The sequence below is a fragment of the Balaenoptera acutorostrata genome, chromosome 13, assembly GCF_949987535.1.
Source record: "Balaenoptera acutorostrata chromosome 13, mBalAcu1.1, whole genome shotgun sequence".
Classification (NCBI taxonomy): Eukaryota; Metazoa; Chordata; class Mammalia; order Artiodactyla; family Balaenopteridae; genus Balaenoptera; species Balaenoptera acutorostrata.
The window spans coordinates 51,739,360-51,755,565 of record NC_080076.1 but is presented as its reverse complement, the minus strand read 5'-3'; positions in this window follow the sequence as shown (position 1 = coordinate 51,755,565).

The following is a 16,206-nucleotide window of genomic DNA, read 5'->3' as shown; positions in this document are numbered from 1 at the left end:
CCACACCCTCCTTTAGCTCGGGGCTGTGGGGAGACATATATCGCTCACCAAACACCCCTGTGCTCCTCCACGTTTCCCAGCCTCCTGCCATCAAGTGGGGCCAGAAACATGACTTTTAGTGGCCAGCGGACTGTGAGAAGAAGTGATATGTCTCACTTTCTGGCCGAACAATTGTAGACCTTCCAACTCTCTCTCTCAAATGTGGAGGTCTCATGCGGAGGTGTCAGAGCATCTGTCAGCCTCAGGCCCTGGGCAGAGCGGCCCGCTAACCCACGACGGACACACAGCACCACTAACCCACGATGGGCATACAGCTCAGGCAAGAATCAGATCTTTGTTTCAGTGTAGATTAATCAAGGTCTGTCAGGATTTCTACTCAGGTGGTTGAACTGAAGAGATTGAATGTAGGTGCTACTGACAGGTGTGAGCGGGTTGAGAGAACCAGCTAGGGGGACCAGCTCTAGGAGACACCAGAGACTAGAGGCAGCCAGGACCCCTTGCCCCACTGGGTCTGAAGGGACAAGGAGGAGATATGGTGTTACTGGAGTCCCATGGAGAGAAGCCACAGGGAAGGGAGATACAGCTCCTGCCAGGAAAGAGGGAGCACGGAAGAAGTACCCATACCCCTCCCTCTTCCTGGTCTCCGGTCTCCCAAGCGCACCTCCCATAGGGACCTGACCAGGAACCAGAGGGAACGTGAGCCTGGGTGATACGTTTTGTGAGGGGCAGCCTATAGGAGTACAGAAAAAGGTGGAGAATGGAGCAGGGCGGATGGGGGCAGTGGAGAATGTCCAATGCAGAGATCAGTCAGCCCAGCCTGAATAAGGTTGGTCCCCCTCTAGGCTGTCTTCCTCGGCCCTTGGAGCACCTATTGTGCTGTATCACACTGACTGAGTTGGACATCACCTCTCCAACTGTGGATTGTTAGCGGCTTGAAAGCAGGCACAGTGCTGCATTCTTGTTATATCCCTAGTATCCTGCAGTGCACCTGCACCATAATCTTGTTACGTATTGACTTAGAAATATGCCAGATTACTCTGTGGTTGTGCATGGCAAACTCCCTTCTACGAGCTGCTATACTGACACCAGGTATTGTTTCCATTTGCAAAGTTTAAAGATCCAAATAATAACTGGTGGTACCAGTGAGTTTTGTGCCTTAAGTAACCTTATTAATCTACCAAATACTTTGGTCTTATAGGAAGCAGAGAATAAAAACTACTCATTATGGCAAATGTTTGCACCCCCTGCTCATGGTCGGTACATGGGGACAATCGGGAGGTGTAGCCCCAAGGACTTAGAAATCAGATCACTGTCTGAGCATTAAAACAAAATTTCAGTATAACAGATTAAAGCAGAAATGAGCAAAATCATCTGAAAGAGACAGTGCCTCCCTGGCCCAGGCCTCCTGAAGTTCTTGTGTTAATACTCATCACTAAACCATTAACTGGGGTCATTCGTATTTTTGAGATTTAGCTAAAGTTGCCACAAATCCCTTCTCCCATGCCCTGTGGTAATTGCAAAGCTTTCCTCAAGATTTCCTTCTTTTTTACAAATTTATTTATTTTATTTATTTTATTTTTGGCTGCGTTTGGTCTTTTTTGCTGCACGCGGGCTTTTCTCTAGCTGCGACAAGTGCGGGTTTCTCACTCGGTGGCTTCTCTTGTTGCAGAGCACAGGCTCTAGGCGCGCAAGCTTCAGTAGTGGTGGCACATGGGCTCAGTAGTTGTGGCTCCCGGGCTCTAGAGCACAGGCTCAGTAGTTGTGGCACACAGGCTTAGTTGATCCGCGACATGTGGGATCTTCCCGGACCAGGGCTCGAACCCGTGTCCCCTGCATAGGCAGGTGGATTCTTAACCACTGGGCCACCAGGGAAGCCCCATTCCTCAAGATTTCTGTAAGTCTCCAGGAGCCTGGATTCTCATGGTCACGATGGTTCTGAGCTTCTGCCCCTCCTCAGCTCCTGACCCTATTTGTGTCTCCAGTCTGGGGCTTAGCCCTTCCCTCTGCTCCCACCACTGTAAGAACAACTGCACAAAGCCTTTGTGAGTGGCTGACTTTACTGAAGTTTTGGGGTGAAGGAGAGGTTTTATATCAGAGACATGAAAACACTTAAGATTGGATGTATACATTCATCTTCATAAAGATTCTATGACAACTCTGTCACTGGTAGTCTCTCTCTGCTCACATTTTCCCAAAGACTCTACTCTGTTGCCCTGACCCCTTCTTTATGTGCTTCTCCACTGCTTCCTTTCTTTTCTCTTTTGCTCTCCTCTGTTCTTCATTTTTGTTTTATTTCTTTTCTAACTTAGTTTTTCTGAATTACAAAATGCCCGAATATAATCTGTAAAAATACAGAGGTAGATAGATTTAAGACCTTACACTTCTCTTTCCAGTATGAGCTTTTGCCAATATTTTTAAGTTTTGCTCATCTATTGGCAAAAAGTGGTATCACCTTGTGGCTTTAATTTGCATTTTCCTGATTACAAGTGAGGGTAATTTTTCCTGCATTGTTCATTGGTCCTTTGAGTTTCTTCTGTGAATCATGACTATATCTTTTGTACTAGAGGCCAGTTACTTCTGGATCCATTAGAGAATCTGATTTTCAGAGTTTATAAATGAATACTGAACCAGGAGGTGATCTTGCAAAAGTGCTCTCACCCTGTGGGGCCTCCCTGGTTGCCCACTAGCATTCTTCAGGGTACATATCCTTCCAGCTCTTATATGCCACCTTCAATAACAGTCATGTCCTTCTGTTAAGGGCCCTCCATTTTTGGTTGCTCCAAAATAGAATAAATCCTCACGACCTATCAATCTAGGGAAGCACTATGGCCAGTGTAAACCTCATCAATTTGAAAGCAGTCATCTGATGCTGTGGAACTGACACAAAGTTTTAAAAAAAATTTTACTGAAACACAGTTGATTTACAGTGTTGTGTTAATCTCTGCTGTACAGCAAAGTGATTCAGATTAAAGTGATATATATATATATATATATATATATTCCTTCTCATATTCTTTTCCATTATGGTTTATCACAGGATACTGATTGTAGTTCCCTGTGCTATACAATAGGACCTTGTTGTTTATCTATTTTATATATAATAGTTTGCATTTGCTAATCCCAAATTCCCAGTCCTTCCCTCTCCCACCTTCCCTCCCCTTTGGCAGCCACAAGTCTGTTCTCTATGCCTGTGAGTCTGTTTTGTAGATATGTCCATTTGTGTTGTATTTTAGATTCCACATATAAATGATATTATATGGTATTTGTCTTTCTCTTTCTGATGTACTTCGCTTAGTATGATAATCTCTAGGTCCATCCATGTCATTGCCAATGGCATTATTTCGAAGAACTGACAGAAATTTTTAGTAGAACTGGTACTTGGTTAGTTACCAGCAGTATTTGCTCCTTTTGTAGGAAGACCATGCTGTTGGGTTTGCCTGGGACAGCCCTCGTTTCAGCACGCTGCCCTGGATCCCATCAGATAGTATCTCCTTTTACACTCACAAGTGTGCTGGTGTGGATGATAAACCACAAGGTCATCCTATCTCTGTGTGGTCTTCAGCAAGTTATTTGGTTTAGGAACCCGATACCATGCAAATGATTGATTGATAGACACTCATAGACTGTGGCAATCTTTTTGAAAATGACAAGTCTACTAGTTTTTTAGAAGTTGACAATATGGTGGCAGCCTACAACTAAGGGTTTATATCAAACATAGATTCAGAGAACTAGAGAATTTTCTAGCTCACGTTAAAGATAATTTCATTCAGTGGTTTTGGGGGGTCATTGAGCCTTTGAAAACCTGTTAAAAGCTGTGGACCTTCTCTTAGGAAGATGAACACCAATACACACACAAAAGATTTTATTCATCATTTCAGGATATCCACAACCCCTCTGAAGCTCATCAGAGGGCCCACATTAAGAATTCTTGGTCTAATTCATGTTGAAAAGGAAGACTTTGAGATTCAGAGAGGTTAAAAGACATGTCAAAAAAAGCAGAATGTGTTAGAAGGAGAAATATACTTAGGGTCCCGTGACTTCTGTTCAGCGCTTTTTTTCCCCATGGTCTCCCCTATGTTGTCAAGACTGTTTTATTAGTGAGAAGTTAAAGTTATTTAAAGTTATTTCTGAGTGGGATGTAATTAAGAACTTGAAATAGTCTACTTTTTAAAAGCAAAACATGAGTTGGCTCTGTTCTCAATGACTACTTCTCAGATCGTTTCTGGAGTTCTCATTAATATTTATGCTGTAATACCTGCTGGTCAGCCTTTTTTGCTGAATGGACACTACAAAAACTTCTGTCCCAACTTACTTGCTGCTACTTTTATGTACATCCCTTGCTCAGGCCACCAGAGCTCTTGCTTCAGCAATGTATCCTGTTAGTCTTGTTCTTGCTCACCTTAATTTCCTTTGCCTAAATATTCCTACTCATCCATTAAGATGTTTTCAATGGTAAATTCACTTTATCTTTATAATCTTCTTAACTCCCATAGCAGAGGTTGCAGCTGTTTCCTTCTGCCTCCATAATGCTTGGAGAGACTTCTGTTATGACAAGGGATGTATTGTATTGATTGTTTTATTTCTCTCTCTTTCCTACCTCATAACCCAGCAACCAAATTGTGAGTTTTGCAAGGGCCAGGACAGTATCTAATTCATGTTTGCATACAGGCAACTAGGCCAGTGCTTAGCATATAGAACATCCTCCAAGTGTTTGTTGAATGGCATGAACAAACAAATCCTCATACTTTTTTACATCCCAATTTACCATATAAAATCTAAGTAGGGGATAGGACATGTTTCCCTTGTTTTCAGAGAGCTTACTGATTATTGCTTTAGCTTTTCTTCTGTTTCACAGGTCAAAGAAGCATCTTATAGACCTGACAGTCCTTTTTCTCTTTCTTTGGGACTAAATCAGTAAAAAGTCTCATTCATTAGTCACAATTTTGGAGGGAATCAAAAATATGGGTGGGTAAATTGCTGCGTGTCCCAGAGGGGAAGCACATGAGTTCCTTGCCAGATTTCTATGGCCTGGGGCATCATAAAAGATCTTTTTTTCTTTCCCAGGTATCTGTGTCAAAAAGAGTTTGCTAAGGAGCCAAGATCTTCATCTGTTTATGGTTTTACAGCTGATAAAAAATGCAGAATCATTAGAACTAATTACTGGTTTCATGGCAATATTTATCATAAAAGCTAATTTGAGCCCATTACTAAGAAGTATTATAAAGTTTTTTTTTTTTTTCTTTTTAAAGTTATACAACTACTTCACTAACAAACCGAAACCAATTCAGGAAGACAATAGACTAGCATGGCCTGACATCTCAATGGTTTCCATCTGGACTATGTAATTTTTAAAATAGTTTGTTGCAAAAGCATTCCTTTCTACTTAGAGGAAGATGTTTCAGAGGTTCATATATGGAAAATTCAATTGAGTATGCCTTTTTGTATATCCTTAAGAACTGATTACTTTAAAATGCAGTTAAATAGCTTACTTGCACAAAAGACATAAAGGTGTATTCAGATAGGATCACAAGTCCTAAATTTCAAGATCTATGAACTATTTGCTGACTCTTGTGTTTTTCTACTATTGCTTTTGCCTTCTTTGTATATACTGTTGCCTTTTAAATGTGAAACTATTTGCATTTGTACTTTATTCACCTATTCATCCAACAAACAAGTGCTGGTGGTACGAAGGATTTTATTTCATGGATTATATTTAGTTTTGGAGAGAAGATGCATGAGAAAAATGATTAAAAATTTAAAATGCATTCAGACAAAATCGACTTTAAATCCAAAGAAGTTACAAGAGACAAAGAAGAAAATTATATATTAATATAACATTCAATACAGCAAGAAGATACAACAATTATAAATATTTTATATATTTAATGACAGAACATCAAAATATATGAAGCAAAAACTGATAGAATTGAAGGAAGAAATAGACAGTTCTACAGTATTAGTTGGAGACTTAAGTGCTCCACTCTGAATAATGGGTAGAACAACCAGACAGAAGATAAGTAAGGAAATAGAAGACTTAAACAATACACTAAACCAACTATGTCTAACAGACATACAGAACACTCTACCTAACAACAACAGCACACATATTCTTCTCAAGTGCATGTGAGATATTTTCCAGAATAGACCATACATTAGGCCATAGATTAAGTGTCAATAAATTTAAAAAGGTAGATATCATACGAAGTACTTTCTCTAACCACAGTGGGATAAATTAGAAATCAATCACAGTAGTAAAACTGGAAAATTCACAAGATTGTGGAGATTAGACAACTAATGGATCAAAGAAGAAATCACAAGTAAAATGAGAAAATACTTAGAGATGCATGAACATGAAAATACAACATACCACTACTTATGGGATGTCGCAAAGCAGTGCTAAGGGGAAAATTTAAGGTCCAAATGCTTACATTAAAAAACAAGGAAGGAGATTAGTTCAGGATGACGGAGTAGAAGGACGTGGTCTCACTCCCTCTTGCGAGAGCACCGGAATCACAGCTAACTGCTGAACAGTCATCGACAGGAAGACACTGGAACTCATCAAAAAAGATACCCCACACAAAAAGACAAAGGAGAAGCTACAGTGAGATGGTACAAGGGGTGCAATCACAAAAAAATCAAATCCCATAACTGCTGGGTGGGTGACTCACAAACTGGAGAACACTTATACCATGGAAGTCCCACCCACTGGAGTGAAGGTTCTGAGCCCCACATCAGGCTTCCCTACCTGGGGGTCCAGCAATGGGAGGAGGAATTCCTAGAGCATCAGACTTTGAAGGCTAGCGGGATTTGATTGCAGGACTTCAACAGGACTGGGGGAAACAGAGACTCCACTCTTGGATGGCACACGAAAAGTAGTATGCACATCGAGACCCAGGGGAAGGAGCTGTGACCCCATAGGAGACTGAACCAGACCTACCTGCTAGTGTTGGAGGATCTCCTGCAGAGACAGGGGGTGGCTGTGTCTCATCGTGAGGACAAGGACACTGGCAGCAGAAATTCTGGGAAGTACTCCTTGGCGTGAGCCCTCCCAGAGTCCACCATTAGCCCCACCGAAGAGCCTGGTTAGGCTTCAGTGTTGGGTCACCTCAGGCCAAACAACCAACAGGGAGGGAACCCAGCCCCACCCATCAGCAGACAAGTGGATTAAAGTTTTACTGAGCTCTGCCCACCAGAGCAACAGTCAGCTCTACCCACCACCAGTCCGTCCCATCAAGAAACTTGCTCAAGCCTCTCAGATAGCCTCATCCAACAGAGGGCAGACAGCAGAAGCAAGAAGAACTACAATCCTGGAGCCTGTGGAACAAAAACCACATTCACAGAAAGGTAGACAAGATGAAAAGGCAGAGGGCTATGTACCAGATGAAGGAACAAGATAAAACCCCAGAAAAACAACTAAATGACGTGGAGATAGGCAACCTTCCAGAAAAAGAATTCAAAATAATGATAGCGAAGATGATCCAGGACCTCGGAAAAAGAATGGAGGCAAAGATCGAGAAGATGCAAGAAATGTTTAACAAAGACCTAGAAGAATTAAAGAACAAACAAACAGAGATGAACAATACAATAACTGAAATGAAGAATACACTAGAAGGAATCAATAGCAGAATAACTGAGGCAGAAGAATGGATAAGTGACCTGGAAGACAGAATGGTGCAATTCACTGCCGTGGAACAGAATAAAGAAAAAAGAATGAAACGAAATGGAGACAGCCTGAGAGACCTCTGAGACAACATTAAACGTAACAACATTCACATTATAGGGGTCCCAGAAGGAGAAGAGAGAAAAAGAACCTGAGAAAATATTTGAAGAGATGATAGTCAAAAACTTCCCTAACATGGGAAAGGAAATAGCCACCCAAGTCCAGGAAGCGCAGAGAGTCCCAGGCAGGATAAACCCAAGGAGAAACATGCCGAGACACATAGTAATTAAATTGCCAAAAATTAAAGACAAAGAAAAATTATTGAAAGCAGCAAGGGAAAAACGACAAACAATATACAAGGGAATGCCCATAAGGTTAACAGCTGATCTCTCCGCAGAAACTCTACAAACCAGAGGGAGTGCCATGATATATTTAAAGTGATGAAAGGGAAGAACCTACAACCAAGATTACTCTACCCGGCAAGGATCTCATTCAGATTCGATGGAGAAATCAAAAGCTTTACAGACAAGCAAAAGCTAAGAGAATTCAGCACCACCAAACCAGCTCTACAACAAATGCTATAGGAACTTCTCTAACTGGGAAGCACAAGAGAAGAAAAGAACCTACAAAAACAAACCCCAAACAATTAAGAAAATGGTAACAGGAACATATATATCAATAATTACCTTAAACGTGAATGGATTAAATGCTCCAACCAAAAGACACAGGCTCGCTGAATGGATACAAAAACAAGACCCATATGTATGCTGTCTACAAGAGACCCACTTCAGACCTAGGGACACATACAGATTGAAAGTGAGGGGATGGAAAAAGATATTCCATGCAAATGGAAATCAAAAGAAAGCTGGAGTAGCAATACTCATATCAGATAAAATAGACTTTAAAATAAAGAATGTTACAAGAGACAAGGAAGGACACTGCATAATGATCAAGGGGTCAATCCAAGAAGAAGTTATAACAGTTATAAATATATATGCTCCCAACCTAGGAGCACCTCAATATATAAGGGAACTGCTAACAGCTATAAAAGGAAATCGACAATAACACAATAATAGTGGGAAACTTTAACACCTCACTTACACCAATGGACAGATCATCCAAACAGAAAGTTAATAAGGAAACACAAGCTTTAAATGACACAATAGACCAGATAGATTTAATTGAAATTTATAGGACATTCCATCCAAAAACAGCAGATTACACTTTCTTCTCAAGTGTGCATGGAACATTCTACAGGATAGATCACATCTTGGGTCACAAATCAAGCCTCAGTAAATTTAAAAAAACTGAAATCATATCAAACATCTTTTCTGACCACAACGCTATGAGATTAGAAATCAATTACAGGGAAAAAAACGTAAAAGACACAAACAAATGGAGGCTAAAAAATACGTTACTACATAACCAAGAGATCCCTGAAGAAATCAAAAAATACCTAGAGACAAATGACAATGAAAACATGACGATCCAAAACCTATGGGATGCAGCAAAAGCAGCTCTAAGAGGGGAGTTTATAGCAATACAAGCCTACCTCAAGAAACAAGAAAAATCTCAAATAAACAGTCTAACCTTACACCAAAAGGAACTAGAGAAAGAAGACCAAACAAAACCCAAAGTTAGTAGAAGGAAAGAAATCATAAAGATCAGAGCAGAAATAAATGAAATAGAAACAATAGCAAAGATCAATAAAACTAAAAGCTGGTTCTTTGAAAAGATAAACAACATTGATAAACCATTAGCCAGACTCATCAAGAAAAAGAGGGAGAGGACTCAAATCAATAAAATTAGAAATGAAAAAGGGGAAGTTACAACAGACACTGCAGAAATACAAAGCATCCTAAGAGACTACTACAAGCAGCTCTATGGCAGTAAAATGGACAACCTGGAAGAAACGGAAAATTTCTTAGAAAGGTACTAACTTCCAAGACTGAAACAGGAAGAAATAGAAAATATGAACAGACCAATCACAAGTAATGAAATTGAAACTGTGATTAAAAATCTTCCAACAAACAAAAGTCCAGGACCAGATGGCTTCACAGGTGAAGTTTATCAAACATTTAGAGAAGAGCTAACACCCATCCTTCTCAAACTCTTCCAAAAAACTGCAGAGGAAAGAGCACTGCCAAATTCATTTGAAGAGGCCACCATCACCCTAATACCAAAACCAGACAAAGATACTACAAAAAAAGAAAATTACAGACCAATATCACTGATGAATATAGATGCAAGAATCCTCAATAAAATACTAGTAAACAGAATCCAACAACACATTAAAAGGATCATACACCATGATCCAGTGGGATTTATCCCAGGGGTGCAAGGTTTCTTCAATATATGCAAATCAATCAATGTGGTACACCATATTAGCAAATTGAAGAATAAAAACTGTATGATCATCTCAATAGATGCGGAAAAAGCTTTTGACAAAATTCAACACCCGTTTAAGATAAAAACTCTCCAGAAAGTGAGCATAGAGGGAACCTACCTCAACATAATAAAGGCCATATACGACAAACCCACAGCAAACATCATTCTCAATGGTGAAAAACTGAAAGCATTTCCTCTAAGATCAGGAACAAGACAAGGATGTCCACTCTTGCCACTATTCTTCAACATAGTTTTGGAAGTCCTAGCCACGGCAATCAGAGAACAAAAAGAAATAAAAGGAATACAAATTGGAAAAGAAGAAGTAAAATTGTCACTGTTTGCAGGTGACATGATACTATACATAGAGAATCCTAAAGATGTGACCAGAAAACTACTAGAGCTAATCAATGAATTTGGTAAAGTTAGAGGATACAAAATTAATGTACAGAAATCTTTTGCATTCCTATACACCAATGATGAAACATCTGAAAGAGAAATTAAGGAAACACTCCCATTTACGATTACAACAAAAATAATAAAATACCTAGGAATAAACCTACCTAGGGAGACAAAAGAACTGTATGCAGAAAACTATAAGACACTGATGAAAGAAATTAAAGATGATACCAACAGATGTAGAGATATACCATGTTCTTGGATTGGAAGAATCAATATTGTGAAAATGACTATACTGCCCAAAGCAATCTACAGAGTCAATGCAATCCCTATCAAATTACCAATGACATTTTTTGCAGAACTAGAACAAAAAATCTTAAAATTTGTATGGACACACAAAAGACCCCGAATAGCCAAAACAGTGTTGAGGCGAAAAAAACGGAGCTGGAGGAATCAGGCTCCCAGACTTCAGACTATACTACAAAGCTACAGTAATCAAGACAGTATGGTACTGGCACAAAAACAGAAATATAGATCAGTGGAACAGGATAGAAAGCCCAGAGATAAACCCACACACCTATGGTCAACTAATCTATGACAAAGGAGGCAAGCATATGCAATGGAGAAAAGACAGCCTCTTCAATAAGTGGTGCTGGGAAAACTGGACAGCTGCATGTAAAAGAATGATATTAGAACACTCCCTAACACCATACACAAAAATAAACTCAAAATGGATTAGAGACCTAAATGTAAGACTGGACCCTATAAAACTCTTAGAAGAAAACATAGGAATAACACTCTTTGAGTTGAATCACAGCAACGTCTTTTTTGATCCACCTCCTAGAGTAATGGAAATAAAAACAAAAATAAACAAATGGGACCTAATGAAACTTAAAAGCTTTTGCAAAGCAGAGGAAACCATAAACAAGACGAAAAGACAACCCTGAGAATGGGAGAAAATATTTGCAAACGAATCAACGGACAAAGGATTAATCTCCCAAATGTATAAACAGCTCATGCAGCTCAATATTAAAAAAACAAACCACCCAATCCAAAAATGGGCATTTCTCCAAAGAAGACATACAGATGGCCAAGAGGGACATGAAAAGCTGCTTAGCATCACTAATTATTAGAGAAATGCAAATCAAAACTATAATGAGGTATCACCTCACACCAGTTAGAATGGGCATCATCAGAAAATCTGCAAAAACAAATGCTGGAGAGGGTGTGGAGAGAAGGGAACCCTCTTGCACTGTTGGTGGGAATGTAAATTGATACAGCCACTATGGAGAACAGTATGGAGGTTCCTTAAAAAACTAAAAATAGAATTACCATATGACCCAGCAATCCCACTACTGTGCATATACCCAGAGAAACCATAATTCAAAAAGACACATGCACCCCAGTGTTCATTGCAGCTCTATTTACAATAGCCAGGTCATGGAAGCAACCTAAATGCCCATGGACAGACGAATGTTTAAAGAAGATGTGGTACATTTATACAATGGAATATTACTCAGCCATAAAAGGGAACGAAATTGGGTCATTTGTAGAGACATGGATGAATCTAGAGACTGTCATACAGAGTGAAGTAAGTCAGAAAGGGAAAAACAAATGTCATATATTGACACATATTTGTGGAACCTAGAAAAATGGTACAGATGAACCAGTTTGCAGGGCAGAAATTGAGACACAGATGTAGAGAACAAATGTATGGACACCAAGGGGGGGAAAGCGGCGGAGGATGGTGGTGGTGCTGTGATGAATTGGGAGATTGGTATGACATATATACACTAATATGTATAAAATGGATAACTAATAAGAACCTGCTGTATAAAGAAAAAAAGAACACTGAAAAGTAATAACTATTAGCTCCATTGAAAATAAAAAGTTGTGTGGGAAAGTAAAAAACAAAACAAAACAAGGAAGATCTTAAATCAACAATCTAACTTTATAACTTAAGGGACTAGAAAAAGAAAAACAAACTAAATCCAAAGCTAGCAGAAGAAAGGAAATAATAACGATTAGAGTAGAGATAAATGAAATAGAGAATAGAAAAACAGTAGAGAAAATCAATGAAACCAAAAGTTGGTTCTTTGAAAAGATCAATAAAATTGCCACATCTTTAGCTAGATAGATTAAGAATGAAAGAGTAGACAAGTTACGGAAATCAGAAATAAAGTTGGGGACATTACTATGAATTCTACAGAAATAAAAAGGATTATGAGAGTTTTATGAACAACTGTATGTCAACAAATTGGATAAGCCAGATGAAATGCACACATTCCTAGAAAAACAAAACCTACCAAGACTAAATCATGAAGACATACAAAATCTGAATTGTTATAGAAGTAATATGGAGTTTGAATTGGTAATCAAAAATCTCCCAACAAATAAAAGCCCTGGACTTGAAGAGTTCACTGGTGAGTTCTATTAAACATTTAAAGGAGAACAAATACCAATCATTCTCAAAATTTTGCGAGAAACTGAAGAGGAGGGAACACTTCCTAACTCATTCTGTGAGGCCAGAGTTACCCCAATACCAAAGCCAGACAAAGATACTCCAAGAAAAGGAAACTACACACCTATATCCCTTATGAATATTGATGGAAAAATCCTTAACAAAATACTAGCAAACTGAATTCAGCATATTAAAAGGATTATACACCATGACCAAGTGGGATTTATTCCAGAATACAAGGATAGTTCAACATAAAAAAGTCAAGCAATATAATAAACCATATTAGTACAACAAAGGAAGAAAACCCCAAATGATCATCTCAATTGATGCAGAAAAAGCATTTGACGATATTCAACACCTTTTCATGATAAAAAAAAAAAAAAACTCAGCAAACTAGGAATAGAAGGAAACTACCCCAACACAAGAAAAACCGTACATGAAAAAGCCACAGCAAACATTATACTCAATGGTGAAAGACTGAAAGGTTTCTCTCTAAGATCAGGAACAAGGCAAGGATATCACTCTTGTTCCTTCTATTCAACATAGTATTGGAAGTGCTAGTGAGAGCAATTAGTCAGGAAAAAGAAAGAAAACATATCCAAATTGGAAAGGAAGAAGTCAAATTATCTCTGTTTGCAGAGATATGATTTTATATGTAGAAAACCCTAAAGATTCCAAAAAATCCGATGGAACTAATAAATGAATTCAGCAAAGGACCAGGATACAAAGTCAGCACACAAAATCAGTTGCATTTTTATGCACTAGCTATGAACAATCTGAAAATAAAATTATGAAAACAACTTCATTTATAGTACCATCAAAAAGAATACAATACTTAGGAATCAATTTAACCAAGGCGGTGAAAGATTTTTACAATTAAAACTACAAAACATTGCTGAAAGAAATTAAAGAAGACATAAATAAAGGAAAACATATCACATTCATTGATTGGAAGACTTAATATTGTTAAGATATCAATAATACCCAAAGCAATCTACAAATTGAATGCAATCCCTGTCAAAATCCCAGTGATTTTTTTTTTTTGCAGAGATAGAAAAAATCTATTCTAAAATTCATATGGAATCTCAAGGAACCATGAATAGCCAAAACAATCTTGAAAAAGAACAAAGCTGGAGGACTCACACTTCAAGATCTTAAAACTTACTGCAAAGCCATAATAATCAAAACAGAATGGCACTGGCATAAAGATAGATATGTAGACCAATGGAATACAATAGACAGCCTAGGAATAAACCCTTGTTTATATGGTTAAATGACTTTTGACAAGGGTGTCAAGACCATTTGTGGGTAAAATATAGTTTTCTTTCAATAAAAGATGCTGGAAAAACTTGATATCTACATGCAAAAGAATGAAGTTGGACCGTTATCTTACACCATATACCAAAATTAACTCAAAATGGATTAAAGACCACGTCTAAGACCTAAACCAACAAAACTCTTCCAAGAAAACACAGGGCAAAATCTTCACAACATTGTGTTTGGCAATGATTTCTTGACTATGACACCAAAGGCACAGGCAATAGAAGACAAACATAGACAAATTTGGCTTCTTGAATATTAAAAAAAGTGAAAGGTGGTAAAATAAAGACCCAGAGGCAGGGTTATTACCAAATAGATTTTATAAGGAAAAAAGCCACTCTATGTTTCCACATTGTGCTGGAAGAAAAATCTGGGGCTACTAGTTGTAATTATTTGCCTTCTCTTTGGTTTTGGCACTAAGGCAACTTTACAGGGTCTCCAACTTCTTACCTTTGCTGGAAGATTTTCTTTTTACATATCTATGCGTGTTATTAATGAACTTGGCAAAGACACATCCATTGTATGACTGTTGCAAATCTATTTTCCTAAAGGCCTCACTAGAGGTGCCTAGATTTTCTTGCATTATGCCTTATGAAGCTCCTGAGTCTCTCTCTCTCTGTTTTTAAATTATGCATTTGTGTCGTTGCATCTGTTGATACCAGAGACAAGGCTACACAAAAAAAGTACTAGATGAGGAAAGAGGATGATGTTAAGTCCCAGTTCTGGATTTGCCACCAACCACCTGTGTGTTCTTGGGCAGACCATCCAATGTCTCTGGCTCTGCTCTTTATAAATGGGTGTGACATTAGGTGCTTCAAGGCTCCCTTCTAGCTCCCAAACTATATACGTTGTTGTTAAGAATCATTACTTGGGTTAAAAGACATCCTAGGAGAGTTTATTTTAACAAAATATATTGAAGTTGCTATACCTTTCCTCTGATATTAAGGGGCTTTAGATGTTCACAGGCAAAGCCTTGGAGGTCAGGACCCATGTCCTACCATCTTAAGCCCCCCGTAATGCCCAGCAAGGCGCCCTGCACTTAGCAAACACTATGTCTATTGATGGTTGGATGAAAGAACAACTTTCCTTTCAAAGGGAGCTGCGTTTTCTACAAAGAGAAACGTTTGTGTCACACTTTGGAGAGGCTGGTCTTTGTGAAGGGCTCTTTCTCACATTAGAAGCAGCTTTCAATACAATGTGTAGTGGTTGTAACCCAGCCTGAGACATTAAATTCCTTGACAACAGGGGCTGCACTCTGTTCATTTCTGCAGACCCCACAGTGCCTAGTGCAGGGCTTGGCAAATGGTAGGCTCTCAATTAATCTCTATTCCAATGAATTAAGTCAACTCTGTAAAAGCCCTTTGTTTTCATTCAATCACTCTCTCCATTTATTCAGTCAATCTTGCAAATGTGTGAAAAAATTTCTGAACTTCTGTTTCACTTGTCAAAATACATTGGTGGCATTTAGATTTCCAATAACAGTTAATCTTGTATAGACACTCTGTCCTTTTAAAACCACTCCTCTTTCTACTACTGCCCTGATCACAGGGAGAAGAAAAAGCAGAAAGCAAAAAGTTAAAAAAAAAAACAAAAAACACCCATCACTAAACCATCCCCTGAGAGAGCCACTGCAAGTTGGATTGCCATGAACATGAGCTAGAGTGGGAGGAGGAAGGAGGGGATTGCTGTTAGACTGGCTGTCTTATTCTTGTTAACTTTGGGGACCAAACCCTCTGCAGTGATTTTTTAAAGATCCAAGCTCCCATGCTGCATGGAGACGTGGTCCTCTTGATGAAATCCAAGGGTATCCCCCATGAAACAGGCATCTCTCTCAGTGCATCCAACGCTGTTTGCTTCATCCATCTCTGCGCAATGGACTGGTGAAATGCAGTTGATAGAGAGGGACAGAGAACCGATAGCTTTCAAAAAGGATACATTCTAACGCCCCTCCTTCTCCACCCCAACCTGGTTCCTTCCCGTA